The 14,023-nt window shown below is 43.3% G+C and overlaps 1 protein-coding gene and 1 long non-coding RNA gene across 2 annotated transcripts in view; one reads left to right on the top strand and one right to left on the bottom strand.

Annotated features, from left to right (window-relative positions):
- SPTLC3 (serine palmitoyltransferase long chain base subunit 3) overlaps nucleotides 1-14,023 on the bottom strand; it is a 130,962-nt gene that overhangs the window by 15,272 nt on the left and 101,667 nt on the right. The gene's annotated exons all lie outside the window — the stretch shown is intronic.
- Nucleotides 4,525-7,232, top strand: LOC123384374. Its single transcript, XR_006595385.1, has 2 exons — nucleotides 4,525-4,952; nucleotides 7,083-7,232. It is a non-coding gene; the product is annotated as an uncharacterized LOC123384374 (long non-coding RNA).

The following is a 14,023-nucleotide window of genomic DNA, read 5'->3' as shown; positions in this document are numbered from 1 at the left end:
CTTAGTACTGTGCCTGGCATGCAGCAGGTGTTTGAAAGGTTAATTACCTTTTTCCATAGGGAAGTAGTTCCAAGTAACCTCAATGGCACCTCAGAATCATCTGGACAGGTTGGCAAAAATCCCATGCCCGGACTGCACTCCAGACCAATTAAATAAGTATCTATGGAAATGGGACCCAGGCATGAATTTTGTTTTTTGACAAGGTATAGCCACGGAGACTCAGATATCTCAGAAATAGCCACCATTGCCAGTCCAAGCCCAAAGCCATGCATTTCTGTGTTAAGAGCCGTGCCCTATGTCTTATTTCTCAGTTAGATGTGGAAAATAAAAAATGGGCACATGTCGTGGCCTCTTGTTTGGCACGATTACATCTCAGCAGTTAATCAGTGCTTGGGTGCTTGGGTAGTACATTTTGTGGCGGGTGACCTGCTCCCCTGACAGCTGTCTGCTCCAAAGTGCTCATTCAACTTGAGATCAACCCAAGTGTCCCCCTCACCCCTCTCATGAGGCTGGATAAAATATGGATGAACCCATCCAGGCAGCTGACCTGTACACTGCCGTTCTACCCATTCAGATTTCTAGCTCTGCCAACTTGAGAGATGGGCTAGGTTAACGGAGGCCACAAATACTTTAACCTTCTCTCCAGTGCTGTTAAAACAAAAACAGCTGGGGCAGGGGAAGGAAAACAAATAAAACACAAAGCATCCCACTACAAAGCTTTGCAGTCCCCTAATAAAAACAATCGTCTGTGGCGTTTCCAAAAATATGTTTGGGACAAGTCAATCTCCAGAGGGCCAGAAGGCATCACAGACGGTGGAGACTCCCCGAATGACCCGTCAAAAGCTAAAGAAGGAAAATTTGTTGTCTGCTGAACCACTGGCATGCAAAAGAGAGAGAGAGAGAGAGAGAGAGGCATTTCCCTCTGAAACACTAGGAGGAAGAGGTGGATTTTACAAGCTTGTGAGCCAGCTCCAGTGCCACTCTCGATTTTCTGCAGATTTTGCAAGCTCCCTGGCTACCAGACAAGACATGAATATGCCCAGATGCCACATAGTGACTTATTTTGTTATTTCTCAGGCTTTAAAAAATGCACATAAAGAAATGAATGCTGCTCTGCCTCCTTAAATTATTTAGCACACCACCGTGACAGTCACAATACAGTCAACGGACTGTCTATGGACAACCTCAAACATGCCCTTAGGCAGCATTGCTTGGAAAATGTTGTCCCTGTTTTTAGAGATGGGAGGAGTGTTTCCATAGAATATTTCTCACAATTTAAGAAGTTGACCTTTCTGAAAAATCAAACTGATGTTAAAGAATGCTTGAATGGCCTGAGAATGACTAATCTCCTTGTCTCTTGCCCCTTCTTTGTCTGTCCATTCACCCATGGCTTCTCCCCCCTGGCATGGGGGGTTGGTACTGGGGAGAGACCTTGGAGTCAAGTGTCAGTGTGACAGCAGGAACCCAGCAGTCTGTTATTTTAAGCTCTGGACACCAGACAGGACATTTTGTTTCCAACACACTTAGGGGCAGAGTGATCTCAGGAAAGATCAAGAGGCTACAGAGCAGCAAGAATCATAAGAATCACATTAGCAGTGACAAGCTTCCCAGTGGGATGGGGAAAACTGTTTGGAGTGGTTTGCTAAGAGGAACACACATTTTTATCAGGCACTGAAGCTCTCCCTTTTGATGTCCAGATTCTAAGGTTACGGCGTGTTTTATAGTCACATACTCATGTTCCAATGACTCTTCGGGCCCCTCAGTCATACCCCCGGGAATGCATGCAGGAGAAGGGAGGACGGACATTAAGGGTGGACAGCGGTCCGCACGGCCTGATTTCAAGGGCCCCAAGAGGACACCATTGTCTCCACTCCCTACCCGCTGCTCAAATATACCATCAGGCATTTAACTCATAAGGAGACGTGAGAATGGACATGTCCTGCACACCTATTATGAGCCAGAAATTGTGTTTTGGGGTCCTCTTTGCAGATACAGAAACTGAGGCTAGAGATCATTAACGCATTACCCAGCTGACCCAGAAACTAGCCGTACTTCCTGGTCTATCAAAGTCTGCTGTATGGGGAAAAGCTGGTAAATTCATGTCCGGTGAGGTGTGAATTCTATGGTTCATGGATTCACACATTTCAGAAATGAAAAGCACTCACTAGGTAAAGGAGTCAGGCCAGCTGCTAAGGTGAAGCAGAAGATAAGAATATTCTGAGGCTGTTGGGAAAGAAGTGGTCTAATGGTAGGGGAAACATCAAGTAATAGATAATTGAGAGGAAGAACCTTAAGACAGATCTAGGCAGAGTTAGCAGGGTTTTCACACAACAATGCTTCAGAATAAATGATAAGATTTCATGCTAATTTGCATTTAAATAGAGAGCAGTATCTTAGCAAGTAACAAATTACGGAATTCTACACATTAAAGAGGGTAGTTTGGGAGACTGGGGCCTTCTGGAAACTTTGTAAATCAGTGATTCTTAAGCACAGGAACACACCAGAGTCTTCTGGGAATATTTCTTTCTCTAGAATATGTACAGTAAAGCCCCCCCTGTAGGTATTCTGTTCCAGAAACATTCCCAGGGTAACTGTGTTGTGCATCAGTTAAGAACCATTGTTGAAGTCATAACTTACAGTGTGGGTATTGATTCTGTTGATCTTGTGTGTCTGTTTGGAGGTGGGGGGCACCTGGGAAATGGGTAACTCACTTGCCATAATGTTTACACCACAGTCATGAGAAAGACCCGTGGAGTCAGACCACTGATAGTGGTGAATGCCACCCTAGGGTTTGGAAGGTTTTGGTGGGTAATGGGGAGCCATGGCAGCATCATGAGCAGGGCATGCCATGGTCTGAGGGGGTTGAGCAAGAGGAAGCTCATGGTGTGTGGCATGTGGATTAGGATGAGGGGGAAAACTGGAAGTGGCAGGACAAGTAGGAAGCCAGAGTGGCAGCAAACATCTGAGGTGGGTGAGGAGGTGTGTGTCAGCAACTGTTCTGATCTGTGGCGGGAAGGCAAAGGAGGTGGCAAAGGACAGGTCCTGAGCAACTGGGTTCATGGGATTTCCTGGAAGGGCTCTGAGAAACATTGCAAGTCAAAGTGGCCATCGGGGAGCCTCATTAAGGCGGCTGCCTACATAATCCAAGCCTCTGGCTTTCCAAGTATCTGCTGGGGAAGCCTCAGAGAGCGGTGTGGGGATCAGGGACATTAACCAGTGTTTAAGACTTAATTAGGTTAGAGGCACCTGGGTGGCTCTGTTGTGGGTTAAGCTACCGGCTTCAGCTCAGATCATTACCGATCACACCGTTTGTGAGTTTGAGCCCTGCATCAGGCTGGCTGCTGTCAGTGCAGAGCCTGCTTCAGATCTTCTGTCTCCCTCTCTCTCTGCACCCTGCCCCTCCTGTCCCCCAACTATTGCATGCTCTCTATCTCTCTCAAGAAAAAAATAAAACATTAAAAAAAAAAAGACCTAATTAAGCGAGCCCATAGGAGGGACTGGGCTCTCCCTGAAGAAAGAGATTCGAGGAGAAGGGCATCTGATGTGAAGGAGATTCTCCACTGCTGGTTTTGAGGTGGAGAGGGCTGCATGGTAAGGAGTTCAAGCAGTCTCTAGGAGTGGAGAGGGTCTGGCTCACAGCTGGCAAGGAAATGGGGACCTCCCTCTCGCAACCCCCCAAACTAGAGTCTGCCACAAACATGTGAGCTTGGGAGAGGAACCTGAGCTCCAGAAAAGAGGCCAGCTGCAGACACCTTGATTTGGCCTTGTGAGAACCTTGAGCAGAGAACAAACTGTGCCCCAACTCCTGACCCAAGGAGACTGAGATAATAAATGATGTTGTTTTAAGCCGCTAAATTTGTGGTCATTTGTTATGCAGAAATAGAAAAGTAATACATTCATTCTTTCTAGCCCCGAGCACACGCTGGGCTTCTCCAGGCACAAATCCACCTGCTTAATCCTCCCCAGCTGTGGCTGGTAGCATAGCTGGTTTTCTCTGCAACTTGTCCTGACAAGAGAGGGGCTGGGGCATGGCATCGGCTGCATTTGGGAGTTTTTGCTGCTTGGCTGAAAATGACCCAGTGGAAAAACAAGGATCAATGTGGAACAGCAGCTCCCCTTCACCCTCTAAGATGCTACAGCTGGAATCATGTTCTTTCCTTCTCCTGTTGTGCTGAGCTAACATGGAATTTCATGTGTGCTCCATCACAAACTCCCCCATCTCAGAGTCCAGCCACACAGAGGAGACAAAAGCAAAGAGGAAGCTTCTGTAGGGCTCACGGTGTAAAAGGATATCTTGTTTGTGGGGAGGGTGGAAGGAAGTGGCCACACTAACCTTTTGCCCCAGTGCCATCTAAAAGACACACAGATTCTCTTTACACTCTTGCTAGGGAAATGTTTTAAGGCCTCCAAGCAAGTGCAGAATTTACTGAGCTGCCCTAAACCTCTACCCTTGCCTAACTCCTAAGGTGAAGTAACAAAGGGGCGGGTTTTGCGAGCCACTCCTGCACAACCAGACCAGCTTCCTCTGCTCGCTGGAGTTCAGTTTGCTGGCTCATTCTGTGTTTATTGGATAAATGCACGTTGTCCTACGTACACATAAGCAGCACCAGGGCAGAGAGGCGATGCCTGTCACTTTGCTCGCTCACCCCAACCTGAGGTCCATGCATACAAAAAGGCCAGGTAGGACTTTTTACCCCCCAGCACAGGTGATTAATCACGATGGAGGCAGCCCCTCAGTTGAAAGCCAGCGGAGCGTAGCGCCTGGCCATCTGTTTTGTATTAGCTGTTGCTGAAATGCCAGTGGCCTGAAACCTTTAGAAAACACAGAAAGCCCCGAGTCTCTTTCTCTACCCCTGTCTGGTCCCCAGCGGGTAACCAAGCACATATCTTCAGGAAGCAGCAGCTAATTCCTCCCTCAACAATGCCGGGGCCCTCTGATGGCCCCGTTCCAGGTGGGTTCTCTGTGCACTCCTCTGGCATTCACTGAGGGACTTCCAAGAGACAGAGCTAACAGCATGTTGCCAGGTTTGAGGGGGGAAAAGAAATTGTAGGAAAGCTGACTTTTCTGTCTGCTCTCTGCCCCCGGTAGGTGCTAAGAAGCGAGAGACCTTTTAAAACCCCATATCTAATTATTAGAATTTCTTTGCCCCAACCAGAGTTCTTTTTTGGTTTTCCCTGCCTCTTCCTCCCTTGAGGAAGAAACAGAATTCCTGCTGAAGAGTATATTAGTAAGAACAGCCCCAGATGAGCTTGATGATGTGGACGGATTAGGGTAGTTTTCAGCTCCCACACAGCACTGAAGAAAAGCAACAGCATATAAGGGGAGTTTGTGAATGGATCTCATGTCAAAGTGAGTAAAGTGAGTAAAGCAGTAAGAAAGTGAGAAAGTTTGACTGGAGAACAAACTGCTGTCACCCAGTGTAGTCCTCCCGCTCCCCCTCCCCAATGCTAAATCTTCCCAGTTTAGTCACTCCCATTTTTAAACCTATCAAACTCAAGTGTAAAAATATGTGTGCCCTGTTCCAGGACCCAGAGCAAAGGTCCAAGGTCACAGCTGGAAGGCACGGGTGCCACTTTCTCCAAGTCCACGTGGGGTTAGAAGCAAGGTCAACACCTCACCTGCCAATCTCATGATAGAAGTTCACAAATGACCAGGATGAAGGAATTAATCCATACAAAATGATTTAAAGATGAGGCATGCTTGTATTTTCCAGTTCAAATGCATGATATGATAAGCCTCACTTTTTTTTCCCTTTATCTTTAGATCCCTTTATCTCTTCAGAGGGGTTAAAAAAAAAAAAAAAGGAAATTAATGAATTTCCTTGAAAGACCTTGCCATTTTATTCCTCTTTTTTCCTAATAGTTGAATAAAAAATAGAGTTTAAGCCTTCAGATTTTTTTTTTTCAAATTTCAAATATGGGCCAGTATGAATGATCTGGTGTGAACTTACCCATGTAGAGATAATATACGTGAACTAGTGCTTCTCAAAGTAGATGAAATGCCTCAAGAGAAGTTGGGCAGGATCGTATATTCATATGAACTCAATGTTGAGATGAATGCTCTAGTTTTATTTCTCTGCCTGCACAGAATTCAGTCACCTCTTGTGACAAGTCACATTGACCAGCCAACTGCTGGGTGCTGGCATGATGAGCATCAGAGGTTCAGTGCTTGTTCAGAACTACTTAGCCCCCTTTGAGTTCATGGTCCCCAAAGAACCCAAGGGTGGCTGTGTGGCAGGGTTGGGGTGACTCAAAATCAACACATCCATTTTAGATAACTAGCCTAAATTGGTTCATGTGTATAAACTGCGTGTTTTAAATTGCAACTTACAATATTCTGTCTCATCACATTTCCCATTCCAAAAAAAAAAAAAAAAAAAAAAAAGTCCTACTTCTCTGGGAATATGTTACTATTTCCAAAATATACATTCTTCTCTGTTCTGGCCTGACGTCCAGAGCTGTCCCAATTTCATGCCATTTTAATTTCTCCTGGAGAAGCATTATGCCCAGGGTCCATTTTCTGTCTCCAAAAAGTGCACAGTATTGAGGAATTTAGCAACATAATAATGATAATGATCTTGATAACTGCCATGGCCTGGGACTAGGTTCTGTGCAAAAGAAGCAGAAATGGTTGTACTAAAATCCAGACTCAGAGCTCTGAGAGTCCCTATAAAAGGGAAAGAGGTTCATCTTCGGTTCTTTGGACTTTGTTTTTCTTCTTTTCTTAGCTACTTTTATTCCATTCCTGGTCAAGAGTTTATTTACTAAGTCAATAGAGAAAGACTGGGAAACTGTCTAAAGTATACAGTGTCTTCCTACAGTATACATCCATCAAAAGTCTGGGGAAAGAATGTCCTGGACTGAGGTTAAGTACTGTGGCAAAGACTGGCTAGCTATTCACTGAACCCATTTCCTTCTAGGCAGACAGTTACTTCATTTCCGTGGCTCCTTTGTGGTCAGGCAAGGTCATGTGGCCAATAGAGTTATGGCCAATAGAATGTGGGCAGAAATGAAATGTGCCTTTCCAGTCATGGCCCATAAAAACATTATATACACCATGCTCTATTCTCCTTCCTCTTCAGTGGCAAGCTTGGAAGCCATATGTTGAAGCTGGAGAAGCGACAAGATGGAAGGAGGCTGGATTCCTGGAAGAGAACTACCTGTCCAACAGGAACACCCATTTTGGACTTTATATGGCCAAAAAATAAATTTCTATTGTGTTAAGTCACTAATATATTGGAACTTATCTGTTACAAGAATGAATTACTTTAACTAACACTAGCCTTATAAAACTGTATATACCATGAAAACTTTGAAGGATTTAAAATCCTAACACTCTTCTACTTTTCATTGACTCTATGGTGTGAAGGGAAACTGTAATTTTTCTGCAGGAATTTTAGTTTCTCAACCTCTCATTACTAGTCACCAAGTAATGTCATGAAAACATGAAGTTTCTTGATTGAAAAAGATCCTAAGTGCAAATCATCATTAAGATGGAGGAGGGAAGAGATGGGGGTCCCTCCAGCATATTCAGTGGAAAATGCCATTTTGGATGCCTAAGAATCAACCTACTCTTCTCTATTTTAGATATGTACTTTGCCTTGGATGGAGAGGATTAGCCGGTGGCCAGGTCTTGCTGATTACTGTGTATAAAAAAGTCACATGCACTTTTGAGCTTTGGATGTCTCCATAGGAAATGTTAAGTAAGGGATTCAGCTAACTGCTTGTATAATTAAAGGAAAAACTCCATTTTTTACTTCTGCTTTTTGGGTATCATTGGCTTGAATTACCCAGCTTACTCATCTCTGTATTCAATGGTGTCTAGACAAAGTCTTAGTATATGTAATAATATAAAAACATTCATTTATCAAAAGAATAGAAAAGGAACTCTAGATTTGGTCCACACATGTACTTGTCAAGGAAGTGATTCTAACTCCAGTATTTGAACCAAAGTAATTCTATAGGTAACCTATAAATAAACGATATCATAATTGTTGATAGGTGGTGATTAGATTCTAAGCCTTGTCCAGGAAATCTGCATGGCCCCAAATCTATTCATTCACTTACATATTTGATACTTAAGGCACAATTAATTAACCAATCACTAACTACTTGGAGGGCTGGGTTGGGAGTGTGTGACTAACATTGGAGGAGGGGAAAATTGCAGGAGATGGAGGAGGGAAGGAATATTTTCTGACTGCAGTCATCGAGATAGGGCTTAGAAGGCTGAATAGGGGTTAGGAGATAAAGAATGGGTATAAGTGGGTTGTGGGGAGAGATGAACACCTTCCAGAGAGAGGAAACATCATGAACACACATAAAGAAGCTACCAATTCCTGGTGAATAGTTGATGGGATATGGCCAAAGCTTACACTGAATGCAGTCATTCATTCAGTCAACATGTACTGCTTGGGGCCAGAGACAGTGTCCTTGCCCTCACAGCATTTGTGTTCTCCTGAGGAAGACAGATGATAACCAGGGAAGCAAGTATACAATTCCAGGTGGTGCAAGTGCTATGAAGAAACATGATGCAGAACAGGTGAGTAAAGAGAGGGTGATATTTTATTTTTTTTTTTTAATTTTTTTTCAACGTTTATTTTATTTTTTGGACAGAGAGAGACAGAGCATGAACGGGGGAGGGGCAGAGAGAGAGGGAGACACAGAATCAGAAACAGGCTACAGGCTCTGAGCCATCAGCCCAGAGCCCGACGCTGGGCTCGAACCCACGGACCGCGAGATCGTGACCTGGCTGAAGTCGGACGCTTAACCGACTGCGCCACCCAGGCGCCCCGAGGGTGATATTTTAGAAAGGGTGGTTAGGGGAGATCCCTCTGGGTTGGTGGCAGGAGTTAGAAAGGTCACTCCAGCATAAACCCCCATTTCAAGACCCTGAGTTTGGTTCTGAGACTGTTCTGAGAGATGAGCTGGAATGGCAGAAAGCATAAGGGCATTTGTGTCTGGGGTCCGGAGCAAGGAAGGTCTTATATGGTGGTCGAGGAATCAACATGAGGAAATGTGGCAAGCCTCCGGGGAATCAGAGAAAGTCCCAATTGTTTTCTTTCATTTTGAAGATAGATTTGTCAGGCTAAGAAAAATTTTATCAGTGACAATTTTTGACTTATCTGTGATTTCGAACATAATCTAAACTCGTTCAACTAACAGAATGTATGCTCCTTTTCCATTAGCTGTTGCTTTTTGCATAGAAACCAGTCATCTTTAGCCCCTCAGATATTCTCAGTGAATAGAACTGGGGATTTTGCAATGAAGGGACAGACTACCCAATTTTAATTTTAGAATAAACAATGTTACCATAAAATAGTGACACCATGGTATAATCAAATGTAGTGGTGTCAGGGTGGCTCAATCATTTAAGCATCCAAATTCAGCTCAGGTCATGATCTCACGGTTCATGAGTTTGAACCCTGCATTGGGCTGGGCTCTCTGCTGTCAGCACAGAGACCACTTAGGATCCTCTGTCCCCCTCTCTCTCTGTTCCCCCCACCCCGCTCTCTCTCTTTCAAAAATAAATAAACATTAAAAAAATATAACCAAATGTAGATTTAAAAGACATCCCCTCCTCATTTCAGGCACGGAGAGCCTCTCCATCCCAGAGGCTGATACTCAGAGGGAAAAAGGAGAGCGACCCCATTAGCTGAGAGCCTTCATTCCCCAACCCTGCCAAAGGCAGCATGGGATGTGCAGAGTTCTGAGGCCCAGGTAAGGACTTCTTCACAGATGGAACGTTATTTGAATACTTCCCAAGTCATGCAGGAAATAAAAATCTCAGAAAGATTTAGTGTCAGGAGGCCCTCTGTTGGGGAGCGTGTCTATTTAATACTTCCTTCTCAGATCCTGGGCCCATCACTGTTTTGATTTGCCGACAGGCAAAGGAGGCCAGCTTGAGGAAGAATTTCCTGTATTGGCACAATGGCTGGAGGTACTTAGTTTCCATTTGCAGATTCAGTGTCCCCATCCTTCCTTAGCCTTATTGCTCAAATTCACCAAAACCTAGGTTTCCATGCTCTGTTAGGCTTGTTAAGCTTTTTATTCATATTGAAAGTGGAGAATTGAGGTAATGATTTTGATAATATCTAAGTTTGATTGGCAGTATCTAATATGATCAAGGAAGGATATGAGTAATATTGTGGCTGTGTTATCTTTTGTAGTAATAATGTCTGTGTACTATATTCAGAAAATATATTAAATTAGGGGTGCCTGGGTGGCTCAGTTGGTTGAGCGTCTAAATCTTGATCTCAGCTCAGGTCACAAACTCATGGTTCATGAGTTTGAGCCCCACAGTGGGGTCTGCCTGACAGCATGGAGCCTACTTGGGATTCTGTCTCTTCCTCTCTGCCCCTCCCCCACACGAGTGTGTGTGTGTGTGTGTGTGTGTGTGTGTGTGTGTGTGTGTTCACTCTCTCTCTCTCTCTCTCAAACTTTAAAAAATTTAGAAAACATATTAAATTAAAAAGATAAAACACCCTATTGTTGAAGGGGTGCCTTGGTGGCTCAGTTGGTTAAGCATCTGACTTCAGCTGAAGTCATGATCTAATAATGGTTCTTGGGTTTGAGCCCTGTGTCAGACTCTGTGCTGACATCTCAGAGCCTGGAGCCTGCTTGGGATTCTGTGTCTCCCTTTATCTCTACCCCTCCCCTGCTCATACTCTGTCTCTCTCTGTCTCTCAAAAATAAAAATGTTAAAAAAAATAATAAAAAATAAAAAAAACAACCAAACAAAAAAAACCCCATCCTGTGAAATTCCCATTTTTGAGGATCTGGTATGATGAATTGCCTTATTTCCAAGAAGAACGTAAATCATTGTTTCATCTTTTTTTTTTTAATATTTATTTTTGAGAGAGAGAGAGAGAGACTGAGCATGAGCAGGGGAGGGGCAGAGAGAGGGAGACACACAGAATCTGAAGCAGGCTCCAGGCTCTAAGCTGTCAGCACAGAGCCCGACTTGGGGCTAAACTCACAAACCACGAGATCATCACCTGAGTCAAAGTGGGACACTTAATCGACTGAGCCACCCAGGCACCCCTTATTATTTCATCTTAATTTTACTTTTAGTTTTTCCTCTGCCTACACAGTACCCAGACACATCTCTGCGGTTACCCAGAAACTCCCTGTTTAAGGGTAAAAAGGGACAAGTATGACTTTGAAGAAAAAAAGAGAATTTCATTTTTCTTAACTTTATTGTATAAGCATAGGATATTTTATTAACAATAATAAAGGTGTAGTCTACTGAAATTGGGTATTATACATTACGAATTGGTATTCTGTCTTTATTTTTTCTTGTAAGTAAAAATTGTTTTCACACTATTGTTTTCATTTCTAGGGATACTACTGGCCACTCAATTATAAACATCAAATATTTCCACACATATGATAGCAAAAAGACATTTTGTGATTCAAAAAGTTGGTGACCATCTCAACAGCCTAGCCCTGAAGAACCAGAAGGGAGAAGGATGGTTACATCATGGATATTATGATTTTACCACAAGTCATTTTGGTGAAATAAGAACTGAGTTAGCCAATGGAATGATTCAAATTTAAGTACTGACTTGTTAATTATAGCTAGAATTGTTCCAAAACTATTCCTAGCTCTGGTTAAGTTTTATATCAAAAAAATTGATTTCCATAAAAAGTAAAAATATTAAATGTCTGGATTAAACTTAGATATTTGGATAAATTGGTCTATAGGCTACGGGTTGGCAAGGAGGCAAGTAAGTGCTTGATAAGAATATAGTTGCTATTTCATCCTGACCTGAAATTGAAGGTATTCCAAAATCTTAGTCTGATATTCAATAGATATATCAGGTTGAGTAGACCATGTTTATTTAGAAGAGTGTCAATATCATTTCCACAGCATGTCATTAAAATTGTAACAATCACAGCAGGGAAATGAGTAGCCAATAGGAGGCTGATAATTATAGTGCAAAGTCAAGCAGACCCCATGTATTTACAGGAAAAGCCATTCTTCCCAAGTTATGAATATGAAATACTTTGTCATAATTTATTTTAACTTATTAAACTTCATTTGTCATAATTTAATTTAAACTTAGCAGTTGCCCATTGGGGATCTCCTTTCTCACCAAATGGATTCCACCTATTGAAGATGCACTAAGACTTGAAGTAATTATTGTACCTTGTCCAGCCCAAGAGACACGAATTATTAGAGAAATGGCAGTCTCTCTGTCAGATGTCTACTATCAAATCAAACAAAATAATCAGTATTGTGATTATGAACTCTTAATGACTTTATGTACTTCAAAAAGTTATATGGAAGCACAAGTTTAAGGGAGAGGCTATTGTGAGCACAAGTATCTCATGAGGGCACAAAGCCCTTGGCTATCAGGCACTAATGGATTGTGGATTTCTTATGAATAGAAACCATCATCTTCATATCACTGGTGGTAAGCACAGTGCCTGATACATAGTAGGCTTCCAAAACATATTCTCCAAGTTGAATTAAAAAGAAATGTGCTAAGCCCTAATTGTGCATTGGCCATAATACAGATGATGATAAAATATCTGTTCTGGGCCATCTTTTCATCAAAAGAGTCAAGCAGAAATCTTTGAATATTTAATATCAGCCATCTCAGCACTGAACTTGCCCACCATGGTCAAGCCTCTTTCGTGGGATTCTTGCCCTATGTCTACATCTAGCTTTGCTCATTACATTTATATTCCAATTATAATGTCACCAATGTCTGAAAAGGTGGTCTACGTGTCACCTATCATCACTTCATGTTTCATGGAGTGATGGGAGAATCCGATGGGAGGGAGAAAATGACTACAGATCATCATACAGCTGTGATTCTCAAAGTGTGGTCCCTGGGGCCACAGTATCAGCATTGCTTGGAAGCTTGTAAGACGTGCAACAAGCATTTCTGAGTCAGAAACTGTTGGCAATCCATTTCCACTATCTCTCCAGGTGATTACGATACAGGCTCAGATCTGAGACCCATGTTTCTGCATAAGGGAAAGGATAGGGTGTGTGTGGGGTGGTGTGCTTATGCAGAGGGAAATGTAAAGAAAACAGAGGATGAAATTCTGGCAAATGAAGACAGGGAACATGTCTAACAGAGAAGGGAAGTGGGGGGGTGCCTGGGCGGCTCAGTCTGTTAAGCATCTGACTCTTGGTTTCAGCTCAGGTCATGATCTTGCAGTTCATGGGATCCAGCCCTGAATTGGGCTCTGGGCTGACACCTCAGAGCCTGCTTCGGATTCTCTCTCCCCCTCTCTTTCTGCACCTGTCCTGCTTGTTCTCTGCCTCTCTCTTAAAAATAAATAAAAAAGCACTAAAAGAGAGAGAGAGAGAAAAGGGGGGGGGGAACAGACAGAAAAATAAAAAAGGAACCAGAAAAGAAGAGTGTCTGCACAACTAAGGGTAGACTGCAAAGAGAAGAAGAGGTAGAGACGTCAGACCAGTCTGGCTGGGGAAGGGCCAGTGGAGTAGGTGAGCAGGGGTGACCTTGGAGGGAGCAGAGTCCATGGAAATGGGCAGAGGATGGGATGAAGTTGCTGAAAAATGAGTGGGGACGAGGAGGGGAAGCAGGCAGAACCAGTCAGTGTTTCAGGAAGGTCTGTAGCAATGGAAGACAGGCAACTTGCTTGCTGTTGGAAGAGGAAGAAGGGATAAGGGAAAACTTTTTAGGATGAAGGAAATGAACATCCCTGAGAAAAGAGGCAGTGCCTATAGAAGGTGGGGAGGGAGAGAATCAAGCACAGAGATGTGGAGACTAGTCATTTATTTGCTGGGCTAAAAGGGAAAGAGAGGATTCTGTATTTGAACAAGTATTTGTTGAGAAACTGTAACTGCCAGGCACTATTCTCAGTGTAATGAATAAAATGGACAAAATGCTTGTTCACCTGGAGTTTACATTCTAATGAGGGAAAACGAAAAATGAGGAGATGCACATGTAATTTTTTAGGTGCTCATAAATGCCATGGACACTAAAGCAAGGTAAGGAGAGAGTGTAGTTTAGGATAGGGTCACTCCCCTCACAGCTGATGTTTG

This window comes from Felis catus, chromosome A3 (genome assembly GCF_018350175.1).
Source record: "Felis catus isolate Fca126 chromosome A3, F.catus_Fca126_mat1.0, whole genome shotgun sequence".
Lineage (NCBI taxonomy): Eukaryota > Metazoa > Chordata > Mammalia > Carnivora > Felidae > Felis > Felis catus.
The sequence above is the reverse complement of the archived record's forward strand: the minus strand, read 5'-3'. Positions and strand labels throughout refer to the sequence as shown.